General features: G+C 37.3%; 1 long non-coding RNA gene across 1 annotated transcript; it reads left to right on the top strand.

Annotated features, from left to right (window-relative positions):
• Positions 1–3170: 3170 nt before the first annotated feature.
• On the top strand, positions 3171–11162 carry LOC145626992 (uncharacterized). Its single transcript, XR_014111241.1, has 3 exons — positions 3171–3217; positions 3309–3428; positions 11014–11162. It is a non-coding gene; the product is annotated as an uncharacterized LOC145626992 (long non-coding RNA).
• The last annotated feature ends 4468 nt before the right edge of the window (positions 11163–15630 follow it).

Below are 15630 nucleotides of genomic sequence, written 5' to 3'. Positions count from 1 at the left end.
TTTATTTATTAAATAGAGCCGGTCTCAGCCCAGCAATTTGCTGGGGTTATATTTCCCAGCACGGGGGTGTTTTGGTATTTTTGCATGGGCTTCAATTTAAGATGTATGTATTGCTACTGTTCTATACGTATCACACTATTAATATATAATATGCCTCCCCCGTTTCTCGTTGGTTCAATTCCCGCTTTTCCTTTCTTCTACTCTCTCTCTTCTTTGAAGCGAGCTCTGTAAATCTGTTCATTTTCTCATCTCTTCTCTGATAATCTGAATATCATTGAGTAATTGAAGTCCTTCAATTCTAAAGAAGACCGTGTGGATTGTTGGGGGAAGTGTTTTTTGATCAGAAGTTCTTCGACGAAAGAAAAATTTAGAGAATTTCGTGCGCAATTGATCGACGAAAATGAGGTGTCGAGGTGAGTCTCTGAATGATTATATAATTATTGTTACAATTGCATGTGACTTACTTGGTTAGCAAATTTCAAGCTAATACGTTTTTATAAATTTTGAAATTTAGAAATTCCTAATTTTGAAATCTAGGTTGTTGTATGTTCTTAGGTTTTGTAGTTGATATTTTTGCAGTTGTACTAAATTTAGGTTGTTGTATGACCTAAGTTTATACTAAATTTCGGTTTTATACAACAATTTAGTTGCTTTTTACTTGAAATGTCAATAAAAACTTAGCAGAATTTAGGGTTTCATGATAATTTGTGATTAGGTTTGTGATAATATGTGAATTAGGGTATTTACTCCTAAAATAGGTCCTAAATTAGTAATAAGTAATATAGATTTTAATAAGACTAAAATATAAATGACCAGAATTCTAATAGCAAGTGATATAGATTTTTATTGTGGTTGTAATATGACTGTATTAATAATATAAATGACAAGAATTCTAATAGGTAATAGGTTTTAATATGGCATTTCTTGGCACATCATTGAGATTATGGCACTGATATTGTTGTTTATAATGTTTAAGCATGCCCTAAAGTAGTCAATGAGGTTAGGTTTGCTCCTCCCTGTAGCTAATAAGTTAGGCTGTAGTGATTATGATTGTGTTAGACTTTCAGCAATGATTGAGATCAAAGTAATGGCAACTTTAGTTAATGGTTTTTTTAGTCTAAATTAATTCTGATTGTTCTGATTATCATGTTGGTTCTTGTTGTTGTTTGTTGCAAGTGGGAGAGGTGGTAGTGTTGTGAGAGGTGGGAGAGCTGTGAGAGGAGGTTGGAGAGGTGTGAGAGATGGTAGTGTTGTGAGAGGTGGTATTGTTGGGAGTCTTGGTAGAGGTTGGGGTGGTGCTGGGAGAAGGGTTGTGAGAGATGAGAGAAGAGGAAACTTCATCTGAAACGTATTCTGCGGGTGATAGTGAAGAAGAAGAAGAATGTTCAAGTAGTAAAAATCATAGAGGGGTAAAGTTGCTTTTACCTTTGGCAGTAGACTAATTAACTATACTGTGGTTTTTCCAATGATTATCTATATTTGTTTTGTTTACCAATGTAGGTAAAGGCCAAGGGGAAGGCTAAGTTGGTGAAGCCGAAGAGCGTGATAAAAGACATTAATCCGATTGTTTACACGGTATTTTTATGAGTTTTCTTTGTATGTGATTTTATTTAGTTCATTTTGATCGATATCAGTTGTATAAAGTATTCAGATTATCGTTTCTTATTATTTTTGTTTGCAAAAGGATAATTCTAAAAGCGTAGGCGGTAGGCTAAAAGAGGTCGGGAAAGTTATCGAAACGTTCCAACAATACGAGAAGATTGTATGTTTGTTGAGAAATTTGTTGTTTTGTTTTGGAGCATTAATTTGAGACGTTAATGTATTATAAAATTCTGCCTTTATTTTGCAGTCAATGAATTTGAATTGCCCGCTTGAGACATTTGGGAAAGTATTAGGCAAATTTGATGAAACAAAGACTCAAATAGTCAGAGATATGGGTTTTGGTACATTATTATTTTATGCTGTTAGGAAGAGTTTACCTCGACAGTTGGCATACTTGCTGTGTACTCGGGTAGATGTTGATAAGAAGTGCCTTTGCATGACAGATGGGATGGTTTACCCTTTTTCTTCTATTCAGGTGCATTGGGTTTTGGGCCTACCTCACGGACAGAGACTGATACCAACGAAGGTAGTTGATCAGGAGGTAGAGGACATTTTGTGGATGAAGTACCGCACCATGTACAATTCTGGGACAAAGGGATAACAAGGAAGACTTTGATTGAAGCTTTGGAGGCTCCATGTACCGATGAGGACGAGTTTCAGTAGCTTTTTGTGTTGCTGATGTTGAATACAATCTGTTCAACAACTTGTCATCGCATGAAGAAGAAACATCTGCATGCAGCTGCAGTTGCAAGCAGTGCTAAACTGTATAACTGGTGCTCTCTCATTTTGGATAAGTTATTACATGAGATGGCAAGCTTTGATAAAAGGTTTTATAACAATGGTTTTGCCCATGGAAGTGGTGGGTGTACTTTATTTCTGTTGGTAAGTTGACTCCTCTAAAATATCTGAATATAAACCTTTTTTCATTCATTTAGAAGTCATAAAACTGATGTTGATGTTTGTTTATGTAAAAGCAGTTAATGTATCTTGATAGACTAAACAGAATTTCACTTGAGTGGAATGAGTTTCTGAGGTTAAAAGTATGGACTACGAAGGAGATGAGCAAAGCTTGTAAAGAAGATCGTTTCCCAACGGGTGACTTTGGAAAAAAGGGGGTAATTGGAATATTTATTTTGTTAAATAGCTACAATCTTATAGTTGTATAAATATTATTTATTTTTTTTTACTTTGGATAGTGTATGGACGTTTCGTATGGTGGGGATGCTAGTCACCCGTTGAAGGCAAAAGACTGTTTTCCAGCTAAAAGGAAAAGAGAGGAGGCGGATGAAGTAGTAGCTGATATTGATGATGAGGATTTGGCATGGCTTACCATAGATGTGAAAACCAGAAGAACTCTTGTTAAAGAAGAGTATGCCTTTCAAAGGAAGAAAAAGAAGATAGGAGGTAATTACATAATTTTCTCTTGTTATTGGTATGGTTTGGTTCATAGCGGTTCATAGTTAGTTATATAATTGTTTCATTTTTTTGTTGTAATAAAGAAGTACTGAATGAGGACCCTGAAGAAGAAGGGAGGAAGAAAAGTTATGGACAAGATGAGGTCAGTACAAAGAAGAAGAAGAAAGTAAGGATGACAACAAGAAAAAGAAATCAGTAGGTAATGTCATATTCTTGTGAAATTAAACATGTTTTCCAATTGGCTTTGTGTCTCAGTAATTGATATTTTTAAATTGGTTATGAATTTGTAGAAAACAAGGAGGAAGTTGAGGTTGAGGAGAGCAAGAAAGAGAAAGAGAGTGAGGTGAAAGTGAACAAGAAGAAGAATAACAAGAAGAGGAGGAATAATAAGGACAACAATAAGGGTGATGGTGAATAGATATTTTTAGGAAAATTTGTAATTATTAATCCCAACTTTCACCCATTTTCTTTCATTAATCCCAACTTTCAGTTATTACTGATTAATCCCAACTTTAGTACCCTTTTTTTTTATCCGGTCCAACTGGTTACCAAACCTATTGTACCTGGTTTAATCTGACGTGGCAGTAGCTGTTGCAAAATTAATTTATTTTTTCCTTTTTTTTTTAAAAACGGTAAACAAAACACCCCTTTTCTATTTATTTCCCTCGAATTTAGCCGTTGCAACCCCTGTTTCATCACTCTTCTTCTTCTTCAAATTTCCCCTTTCAAAATTAGGCCCTTTTGTAATTGGAATTGTAATTTGTCCTTCAAATAAAATCGAAATCCTATTTCCTCACTCTTTTTCTTCAATGGCTGGCGGTTCTTCTTGCTCATCTTCAAACACAAGGGGAGGGACATATCCAAGAACTAGATGTTCATGCGGAATGGTTGCGGTGGTTCGAACAGTCAAAAGGGGCCATAATATTGGGGCTAAGTTTTATGGATGTCCGAAATGGCCAGTATGTGTAGTTGGGTTGTTTAATTTCATTGCTGGGTACTCGAATTTTAGTTTGTTTGAATTAGGGTTGAACTTGTAATTTATGACTAAATTGTTGTGTTTGGATGTGCAGGAAACCAATTGTAATTTTATGAAATGGGTTGATTGCAATCATGTGGAGGAAGATCTACGCTTTCAAATATTTGAGAAGGATACAACTATTGCAGAAATGGAGCTCCATATGAGTTCATTTGAAGATAGAGTGAAGAAATTGGAGGGAAAGAAACTGAAATTGGAAGATTTGGTGAAAGAGTTGAAAAAAGAACTCTCTCAACTTAGGATGCAACTTGTAAGGGCATCAAGGACTGAGACTCAGTTGTTAATGGCTCTATTTTTCTCATGGTTGTTGTTTGGCATAGTTATTGTTTACTTGAAGTAGGGGTAATGTAATGTTAAGAGGTTATGGTGGATCTTGTAACAATGACATTGATCAATAAAATGCAGCTCTTAGTTTTTCTATAAATTTTGCAATCATGTCACCATAATAGTCATATAAACATGCATCTAATTATATAAGTCACCACAACAAAACATCCAAATCCAAATATCAATGTTAAACAACACAGTTGCTGTCAAAATTAGGCTTTAGTTAGGCAGCTAAACTAAAGCAAAATGCTGCCACTCCCAACATACACTACTTAAGCATCCAGTTTGTACACACATGTACCAAAAGTTTACTGCAACTACCTCAAACTGTAATCTTAAAACATTAAGGCTGTGTTCCTTGGTGAAGGGTGGATTGCTGGCTTGACTGACCTAGCTGGTTGACTGACCTGGTCAATGGTCTTCCAGTTGACCTTGCATTCCTTGACTGAGACATGAATTAGAATGTAGTTAGTAACAAATAATTATGCATTCAAACAACAATAATTCACCAAAGTTCAGTTGTTCCTAACCTCAGTGATTAAAGACCCATCATTTCCAATTAAAACACCAATTCCTCTAGGCTATTGTTGTCTTCCCCTACCTATGGCTCTGCCACTTCTTCCCTGTCCCTTCCCTGAGCCACCAGTTGGTGCAGATGCACTAGAAGATGGTCTTGTTCCCTGTCCCCTGGAGCCTCTTCCTCCTCTGATAGCTCTGCCCCCTCTTCCTAACTGTGTAGGTTGTGCTGTGACAGTATGGTGTTGTGCTGCAGCAGTTGTGTTCAGTTGAGGCTCACATGGTGCAGATACAGTGGAATGGGGTTGCTCTCCATTTTTCTTTGGTCTTCCCCTTGCTCTTTTAGCAAGTGGCTCAGATTGGATTGTTGTGTCCCTATTTAGACACCTCCTCTTATTATGCCCCTTAACTTTGCAAATTGTGCAAGTCATTTCAACACCAGTTTTTGTCAAGGAACCAGGTTTCTTTGGATTCTCAAAAGGATCTCTGATCCTATTCTTCCTAGGCCTTCCTGGACCTATTTTGATTGGGGGTGGGTCCAATGCAAGGGCTACTTTAGGCCAGTACCTCTCTCCAGCAAGGGGTGGAATTGAACCTGTACCACAACCACATCAGTTAGCAACAACACCATGCAATTCTTATAAACTAGCTAAAGAAACCATGTTATCTGCACATGATGTTAGGTAAACCTCTCTCCTGTAACAGGGATGAACAAATTTCTCAGCTTCCTTGTTGGCAAAGAAAACACATGCTACAGCATGACAACAGGGAATGCCAAGCATGTCCCATTTCCTGCAAGTGCAAGTCTTTGCCTCAAGGTTTACAACCACCTGATCAAGGTTGTAAGACACATTGAATAGAGTGTCACTTGAGGGCAGAACTTCACAGTAGGCTGCCTTATTTTTCTCTTTGTCAAGCTTTGACTGTATTCTAGGACAAAGATAGGTAGTTGTCTTTTCCATGTCTTGCCTTTTTTCACCATTCTCCGCATCAGTTGACTTCTAATCTCCTCAAGCATGAATAACAGATGCTTTGTCCTTGCATTTATGATGAATCCATTGAAAGTTTCTGCAATGTTGCTTGTTATTGCATCACTCTTCACATAAGTGCTTAAGAATGCTCTGCAGAATAGATGAGGATTGTATTTTTGGAATGCTACAGATGCTTTTGGGTTCATCACCTCAAGCTCAGTCAATGCATACTTATAATCTGCCTCATTGTATGACTTTGCAATTTTCCAAAATTGCAATTTCAACTCATCACCTCTATAAGTCTTGTGCCACAAGGCAAAAATGTGCCTTACACAATGCCTATGTTCTGCTTTGGGCAAAACTAAAGCAACAACATTCAAGATTGCCCATGTAATTGCATTATAAACAAGCAAACAAAACCAGAAAATGAGCAAATTTTCTCTTTGCATTGAAATTAAATAAAAATGAGTCAATATAAAAGAGAGGGCTAACCTGATGCTCATCAGAGATAATAGATAATCCTTCACCTTCACCAAGGTCCAAGCATGCTACCAAATGTATGAAAAACCACTCCCAACTCAGATTGTTTTCCCCCTCTGTCACAGCCCAAGCTATGGGATACATTTGGTCATTTGCATCCCTACCAACTGCACATAACAGCTGCCCACCAAGGAAAGTCTTCAAAAAGCATGCATCTACAGCTATCACCTTCCTGCATCCTTCCCTCCATCCTTTCATTAACCCTTCAAAACACATAAAAAGCCTCTGAAACACTGGTGGTGGTTGCTTGGGCATGACTGTCACCAACTCTGATACAGAACTAGGGCTACATTTCTCTAATTCAGCTAAGTATCCACCCATTTTCTGGTAGTGTTCATGCATAGAACCATGTAGCAATCTGTGAGCTGCATATTTGACTCTATAAGCAAACTCCCTTTTAACTACCACCTTGTATGCTATCCTTATGCACTCAATTATTTCTTTTACAGGCCAGTGACGCCTATTTTTGAACACCTCAATAAATTGCTTGGCCACCCATGAACACTTCATTTGCCTATTCATTTGCATGTTTCTCTGGCAAGTGTGCTGACTGACAACCCTCTTCACCATCAATGCAGCTTTTCTAGAATGCCATGAAGCATAGACATAAAAAGGGCAGCCCTCACTGCACTTCACCCCTACCCTTTGCCCTCTCTTTTTGTTACTATCAGCTATAAACAAATTCTTCCCCTGCAGAATGGCATATTTTGCTACTGCCTCCTTAAAATCCTCCCTGCTAGCAAATCTCAACCCTACTTTCCACTTAAATTGACTAAAATCAGTGTTAGGGCCTACTAAAAGACTAGATCTCCTTCTTCTACCTACACCATCATCCTCAGCTTCAGAAGATGATGGGGTGTCTTCATCTTCCTCACTGTCTACATCACTCAAATTTTCATGAGCACCAGTGATAGTACCTTCTCCTTCCGTTGGCTCAGCCTGTGAACTAAGCCTCCCTGCAGCTGCTTCCCTTTGCAAATTCTGGGCTAGCTCTACTATCCCCTTGTTCCAAGCATTCACTCTCTCTCTAGCAGTGTTGTACTCATCATCACTGACATCTGAATCAAATTGTTGCTGCTCCTCTAAGATTTCTTCCTCAAACTCATTCTCAACCTCTGGATCTAAGTGCTCTAAAAAAGTCTCTCCCTCATCTTCAAACCCTGAATCATCATCAGTATCCACATCACTGTACACTTCAGCAACAACTTTTCCCTTCCCCTTACTACTGTCTCCCAAAACTACTCCCTTCCCCTTACTACTGTCTCCCAAACCAACTCCCTTCCCCTTATCTGTAGTACACTCAGGCACAAATGTTGGATCTCCACTATCACTCTCTTCACTATAATCTCGAATCAACTCATTCAAAGGGAGTGGACTGTCAGGCTTATTATCATACCACTCAAAGTCATCAACAGCTGCACTTGGTTGTCTTTTATGTTCAACTGGTGAAGTTGTTTTCTTCTTTGTTTTGGTGGAAGGGGTTTTGGTGGATGCAGTTGGTTGTTTAAAACCTGAAGCTAGATCTGCTTTTTGTTTAGGTGCATTATGAATGAGTGAGCTGGGGGTTTGCTTTTCAGTAGGTGAGGAGGCATCAGTATCCAATTTTGATAATAAATGTGGGGCAGTGGGCTGTTTTCTTTTACCACTGGACCTAACTCCTGGAGTCAAAGCATCTTGACTTTGTGGTGGGGCCTTTTTTGGGGTATGTTTTTGGCTTTTGTAGTAGCTGCATATGATTGAGAAGCTTGGATTAGGGGTTGGAAGTGTGTTTCAATACGTGGGGTTTCAATTGTTTCAAGTACAGGTGCCTCTTGAACAGGCTGTACATATACCTCCACACATCTATGTTTGTCTCCAAAATATGAAACCTCCCAAACATCATCATCATTCATCAACTTCCTCAACCCATTGGTTAAACTCACTTTAGGGACTAAATAACACAGACCCCCATAATTCTTTCCACAAATCCCCTCAACCAGTTCAATTAACCCAGAATACGATAAAACATCAGGTTCTAATTGCTTTGTCCAAGCAGACCCTCCCCGATACACTAATTCACCATTACTAACAAGCTTAAGCACTCCCCCATACCATATCTTCAGAGTAAAGGTACTAACCATGTTAACCTAACAATTTGCATCAACATTAAACAACAAAGCAATCAATTCTACCAAAGCCTAGACAAATAAGCAACAATTACACCCACAATTCCAAAAATTCGCAAACAATAACAATTACCTACCATTCAATTAACCATACCCTTTTAATCATTCCACAAAACAAAAACAGCATGTATTCATCAAATTAAACTACAAACGACCTAAAGTTATCACATTTTCCATAAAAAGATGCAAACAAACACCATTCAAGCATCATAACAAGTACGGATTTAGGGTTTTACCTCAAATGGAAGATCAGCAGAGTCTTGCTCCAAGTTCAGCGCTTTTACCTGTAGGCGTCGCTCGAAGTGCGCCTACGTTAAAAGCATGTGATGAATATGCTTGGCACTCATAGGAAGTGGGAATTGATATAATACGATTAGGGACAAATAAAGTAGGGAGCCGCCAACAAGTTTTTTAAGGAACTTGTAAACCGTTCACGGATCATAAAAGGCAACCACGAATAAGGGACAACGATTGACCCGTGAAGGTTACACCCCATTCATAATCCATGAGATTACTAACTCCATATGGTTCGGAACCACGAAAGGAGGATCGGGGATGATGGTACGAAGTGAGTCATGGAGTCACATTCGCCCGTATTGGCCTCTACTCGATTCTTATATTGAAAAGCATTCATGCGATCTCAAAGGCATACAAACAAAATATTCAATTTGCTCCAAACTATTATTATGCTAAATTGGCTGAATATTAATGCAACATATAATTCTAAAATATTTGTGATCACTTGAATTAATTAACAAGATTAAAAAGAACCTAAACCGGTTGTCCAAATTATCTTATTAGGCGTGATTTTCAATTACATATTCCCTTTAAACATGCAATATGGTGATCAATAAATATAATAAAACAACATTAATATTAAAACCAATTTAATCACAATCCCAACAACATAAAATCGTTAGAAAAATAATAAAAATAAAAGGAGCATGACTCTTACTTTGATTCTGTTTGTTTGCAACTACAAAATAATAAACGAGTTAGTAACTTCAAGGAAATAAATAAACAATAATTAAATTAAATAAAATAAAGTATAGTTGATTTTGGGGCCAAACCCTCAAACAATTCTACCTTTCACGCCTTGGCTTAAGGATAGAACCACGAGTAAAGTATGGACTCCTTTGAGTACTTGAAGAAGGAATTTTGAAGTGAAAAGGGTAGGCTAGTGTTTAGGCTAAAGCATAGAAGAGAGAAAATAAAATAAGAGAATTACTCGGTGCCCCGTTCATCAGAAATAAGGGGGTATTTATAGGGAAAATGTGCTGAGGGAGCACACGGAACCCTAAAATGATAAAAACCCTAAAAAAGTATCCCGTGACACGGTCAGATTGTACCGTGACATGGGAAGCTCCACCGCAGACGGTACACATTCCCATGACACGGTACATTTTCAGAAAACGGGATAAAAAACGCGTTAAGGGTTTACACGGAAAAGACACGGAACGTCCCGTGTCACTGCAGACCTCCCGTGTCACGGGAAATCCCACCGTCAGACGGGAATGATTCCCGTGACACGGTGGTAGTCTGCCGTGGCGCGGGAATTTCCAGTCCATATTCCGTCTAAATACATTTTTAACCCTAATTTCCTTCGGCTTTTTAAGTGCCGATTGATAATTTCGGGCCTTTTCTGACTTTTATTATTCGGGCTAAAATAAGAAAATAATAAAATAAAATGTTTGGGCCAAAAATAAATAATAAAACAATAAAATAAAAAGGGTTTGGGCTTAAAATTAATTAATAAGTTTGGGCTGAAATTAAAACTATGCTTTTACCAAACATCAAGACTAATCCATGGACTGTTCAAAAATATGAATTTAATAAAATATGATTTTTTAAGCACTCTCGGGATTAAATATTAAACCCGACCAATAGTGGCGGTGAAAGATTGTTCATCATCGGGTTTGGTTTTGGGGAGACATTTTTAGGTGTCTACATTACCCAAAATGGAAACTCAATCACTTGCAAATATGGATGAACAGTCGCTTTCGCCTTTAATTGTGGGCCGTTGATAAATTTTTTTTGCTGTTAATGGAAAAGAAGAGAAGCTTAAAGGGGAGGAGTAATGGCGGGGAATTAATTAGAATAGAGGGGTGGTTGAAGGAGGTGACTCAGCATTTAATTAGGAAGGGAAATCACCTTCCTAAGTCAGCAAAGGAATATGTTGACTTCTTAAACCGGTCACCAGTCAAATTGGCCGGATAAAAAAAAAGGGTACTAAAGTTGGGATTAATCAGTAATAACTGAAAGTTGGGATTAATGAAAGAAAATGGGTGAAAGTTGGGATTAATAATTACAAATTTTCCATATTTTTATACTATTGCAACATTTTATTGTCATTTTTTAATTTTACATTGTCATTTTTTAAATTTACATTGTCATTTTTTAAATTTACATTGTCATTATGATTAATAATATATTATTTCAGGAGATGAAAAGGAGGAGGAGAGCAAGAAAAGGAAAGAAGAGAAAGAGAATGACAATGAGCATGAGCTTGAGAAGGAACTTGAGAAGGAGCCTGAGAAGGAGCTTGAGAAGGAGCATGAGCTTGAGAAGGAACTTGAGAAGGAGACTAAGAAGGAGCTTAAGCTATAGAAGGAGCATGAGAAGGAGCTTGGGCTAGAGAAGGAGACTAAGAAGGAACCTGATCTAGATAAGGAGCTAGAGAAGAAGCCTGAGAAGGAACTTGATCTAGAGAAGGAGCTAGAGAAGGAGCCAGAGAAGGAACTTGATCTAGAGAAGGAGCTACAGAAGGAGCATGAGAAGGAGCTTGGGCTAGAGAAGGAGCCTAAGAAGGAACCTGATCTAGATAAGGAGCTAGAGAAGAAGCCTGAGAAGGAACCTCATCTAGAGAAGGAGCTAAAGAAGGAGCCTGAGAAGGAACCTGATCTAGAGAAGGAGCTAGAGAAGGAGCCTGAGAAGGAGCTAGAGCTAGAGGTTGGGAAGGAACTAGAGAAGGGACCTGATGTACAGAAGGAGCTTGATCGTGAGCAACCATCAATTGATCATGAATCAACTGACTAACCATCAACTGACCAACCAAGTCATATCATGAACATTGAGTCCACAAGTGATAAGTCAGAACTAGATCAATCATTCATTAATGAAATTGTTAAATTTTTTTGGTGTAGACTAGTCTTTGTTTGATGCACCTTTAAGTAGTACGGGCTTGCAGTTTAGTGAAAGCAAGTACCTGGTTGGAAGTCATGAAGCTGATGATGTTGGTGGTGCTTCAGCATTTGCTGTTCCAAAGGGGGGAAGTTGATGTTGAAGGTGATGTTCATAAGGGGGAAGGTATCCCTGATGTTGAGAAAGAGAACAAGGATGTTCCAAAAGGGGATGGTGATGTTCCAAAGGGGGGAGTTGATGTTGAAGGTGATGCTCCAAAGGAGGAAGAGAACAAGGATGTTCCAACAGCAGAAGAGGAGCTACCCAAAGTGTTAGAGGCAAAGGCTAGTGAAGGTGCAACCGATGCAGCAAAGGGGATAGATAGCGTTATCCCGAAGAGCCCTGAGTATTACAAAGCTACTGCCACCTATGACTCTGAAGATGAATCACAAACTACAAATGTGCAGAATAAGAGGCACCAACTTAGTAGGAAACAGAGGAAGATATCATAGCCTCTTACCCTACCTGTTTTGTATATCAATCAATGGCGACCAAAGGGTATTCATCGTTTCATGGTACCTCTGCATGATTATTTGGATGAGCACATGTCATTCAACACAAGAAAGATTAGAAATGATGAGTATGTATAGCCTTGAAAATCTTTACTGTTGATCATCTTTAATGTTGAAAATGTTTAATGTTTCCTTTCATTGTGTACATGATGCTTATATTCATGTGATTCGATGCAGGAATGAACCGACGTTCTTTGGTTGCGATGGTGACTATGTCAAACTTACTTTATGTGGCCATTTGATACATAATTTTGGGGAGGTCAGTGATCGGGTACGATGCTTAATTCAATTGTTTTCATTTTAATAATTTGTTGTTAGTAACTATAATGTAATCACTGACAAGTGTTCCTTCTATAGTATGTTAGGGTTGCGGGACGCGTTTATGAAAAGGTGTGGGAGAGGCAATTCCCCGATCGCAGCAGGCAATTTATGACTGATCCCGCATTTGCAGTTACTACTTATTCCTTTATTACCTACTTTTGATTGATATATGTTGGTTTCGTATGCCCAACACACTGACATATTGTTATTTTTAAATGTTGGTTTTGTAGGCCCATACCAATACCAAAAAGGTCAAAGAACGGGTGAACCTAGAGGTCATTAAGTTAGTAAAAAGTTACACTCACTACATGTACCTAACCGGGTCAACCAGAATCAATGTGGTATGAGTTTGCAACTATTTATTTGGCTCTATATGTACTGTATGTACTCTATCAAAGGTCTACTTCTGTGTATGACAAGTCCTTTTAGGTCACAGATATTTGTCCCAGTTCTTCGAGAACACCACTGGTGGTGCGCTGCATTTTCAATTAACAGACAGGAGGTCCTTATTATTGATTCAATTTGGACTACGAACGCGACTTTGCGCAAAAAATGCAAAGTAGACCACCTGGTGGGAATAAAATGCATATAAACTTATGAATTCTTGTCTGCATCTATTAATTTTAGAAGTAAGTTAACCAATACTTCATTTTAGGCTGTAGCAATGGATCTTGCATTTCAGAATATGGACAAAGATTGGCGAATAGGAACCATTTGTAATTGGCCAAGGACATCCCTCAATATGAAAAGTCAAGGAGACTTGTAAGCTTCTATACATGTTCTTTTGCCTTTGCTTACGGGTGTACATACAACTTCTATCTTAATAATCATTATAATTGTGATTTTTTATTCCAACCAGAAATAGCTGTGGAATCCATATGTTAATTGCGATTAAGCGCAACGCTGACAAGTTGTTATTGGAGATGGCCGAAGTGAGTTCGACATTGTTTTGCCTTTTAATTTATTTTCAATTTGTAATATTGTTATTGTATCTTCTAATCACAATCCTAATCTTCCAGCTTCCCGATATGACATTCGAGAGGTCCTGGGTTGTGTGTGAAACCTCTTGTCAGAGTTTAATGAATCGAGGGAAGATGTTCTGCGGCTACTTCAACCTCCTGTCGCATGATTTTCATTTGCTGATCAATGGTGGTTTGGTGTATTTTTTTTGGAAGTAAAATTTGGTAGTGAACATGGTTGATGTTTACTGATTTTGCATTTATCATTTTGTATGCTGTTATTAACTTTAGAACTTTAGCAATTCAGAGTAAACTTTATTGGGCAAATGTGTGTAAGTAAATTAACTACAACCTACAAGAACTATAAGCTACAATTTGTTGTGCAACTAATAATGAGGAATGATTTTGTTTTGTTTAGCTAATTAGTATTTGTACATATAGACAATGTACATAGACAATAACAATACACTAATGACAATATTTGATATATGAATGATAAGGGCTATATCGACAACGACTTCTTATAAAAAGAAAGAAAGCTTGGCCCTTATACAATGAAAGCTAGCCCTTATACAATGAAAGCTGGACCTTATACAATGTTGGCCCATATAAAACTAGGCACACTATAATGGGATAGAACTGGGTCTTACAGAGCTGACCCTTATATAAAACAGGGCCTTACAGAGCTGACCCTTATATAATAGAGGGTTAATAATAATAAGAAGGTTAATAATAATAATAATAATAATAATAATAATAATAATAATAATAATAAATAATATCAACGCTTGGCAATCCGACTACTACTACTACCATCCTACTAGTAATCCATCCTAATTTCTTGAACATATCCAATACAAATAATAATAATAATAATAAAAATAATAATAAGACCGATATCTAATTTTCACTAAAAATAGTATCAATGAAAGTACTAATGACCATAATATTCATCATTTTTATACTTATAATGACAATAATAATAATAATAATAATAATAATAATAATAATAATAATAATAATAATAATAATAATAATAATAATTTGGAAAGATTTTGATTTTGTAATGGTCAAAGGGAATTCGTTTTACTGTCATCCTAGAAAATAAAAACTGTCAACGCTTGGCAGTCCGATGTTTAGTGTTCTCATGTTTGACGAAAATTCATTGCACCCAATCTAATTTCAGTTGTCATCCGTTGTTATTGGCATTCCCCATGTTGTTATCCTCTTTACTATTTAAGAATAGATTATATCATTACATTAACTGGCAAGGGAATAATCGTGTCGTTGAGCGACTACACCTAAGTCAAATTAATTTATAACGCTCTACCAACCTAATACGTGTATAGGGTAAATAGAGGGGTCGAACCACAGGGAGACATGCATAAACACCGCATTCACTACTTAAGACTTTAAGCTATCTCGGGACAAGAAGTATGAATAACTAAGAGATTAAACTAAGGATTAAGAATGATTAAAGATCAATATAACTAAACACCAAGGGAAGTGGGTAGATGTAGATGTCACTTGATCATGCAATAACACAGAAGCAAAGCAATGGTAAACTAAGCATGCAAGAATATCGAAATAAAGCTCGATCTAACCGCCTTCCGGGGTTAATCGATTCCTCCTAACATAGCCTCTATGCTTCCACATTAGAACCATATATTAGAAGGTGCAAACAAAGAATTATCGATAGTAATGAATCTCAACTAAGTCAACTTCCGTTACTTGTTAGTAAAGACTCATCTTTGATCAACTAACAATGTGCACTTGCAAGAAAGACCAAAGAATATCAAGCATACAAAGACTTTAATCACCATTAACATAACCCCCAACATCATAAGCATGAATCAATTAACAACTACACCATCCCCACACCCTTGGCTAGGTGACTACTCACAAATCATATTGAAGACAATTTCAATCATCAAATCAATAAGCATCAACATGATCAATAAGCAAAGAAGGAAAATCAAAATAAGCAAACAAAACTAGATACAAAAGTAAAGAGAGAGAGTAAGGGATTGCTCATTCATTGAAGATGAAGATTTACAAAGGTTCAATCAAGCTCCTTCTTCAATA

Source organism: Chenopodium album, chromosome 4, assembly GCF_948465745.1.
Source record: "Chenopodium album chromosome 4, dcCheAlbu1.1, whole genome shotgun sequence".
NCBI classification, from domain to species: domain Eukaryota; kingdom Viridiplantae; phylum Streptophyta; class Magnoliopsida; order Caryophyllales; family Amaranthaceae; genus Chenopodium; species Chenopodium album.
This window is presented reverse-complemented; position numbering and strand designations above follow the sequence as displayed.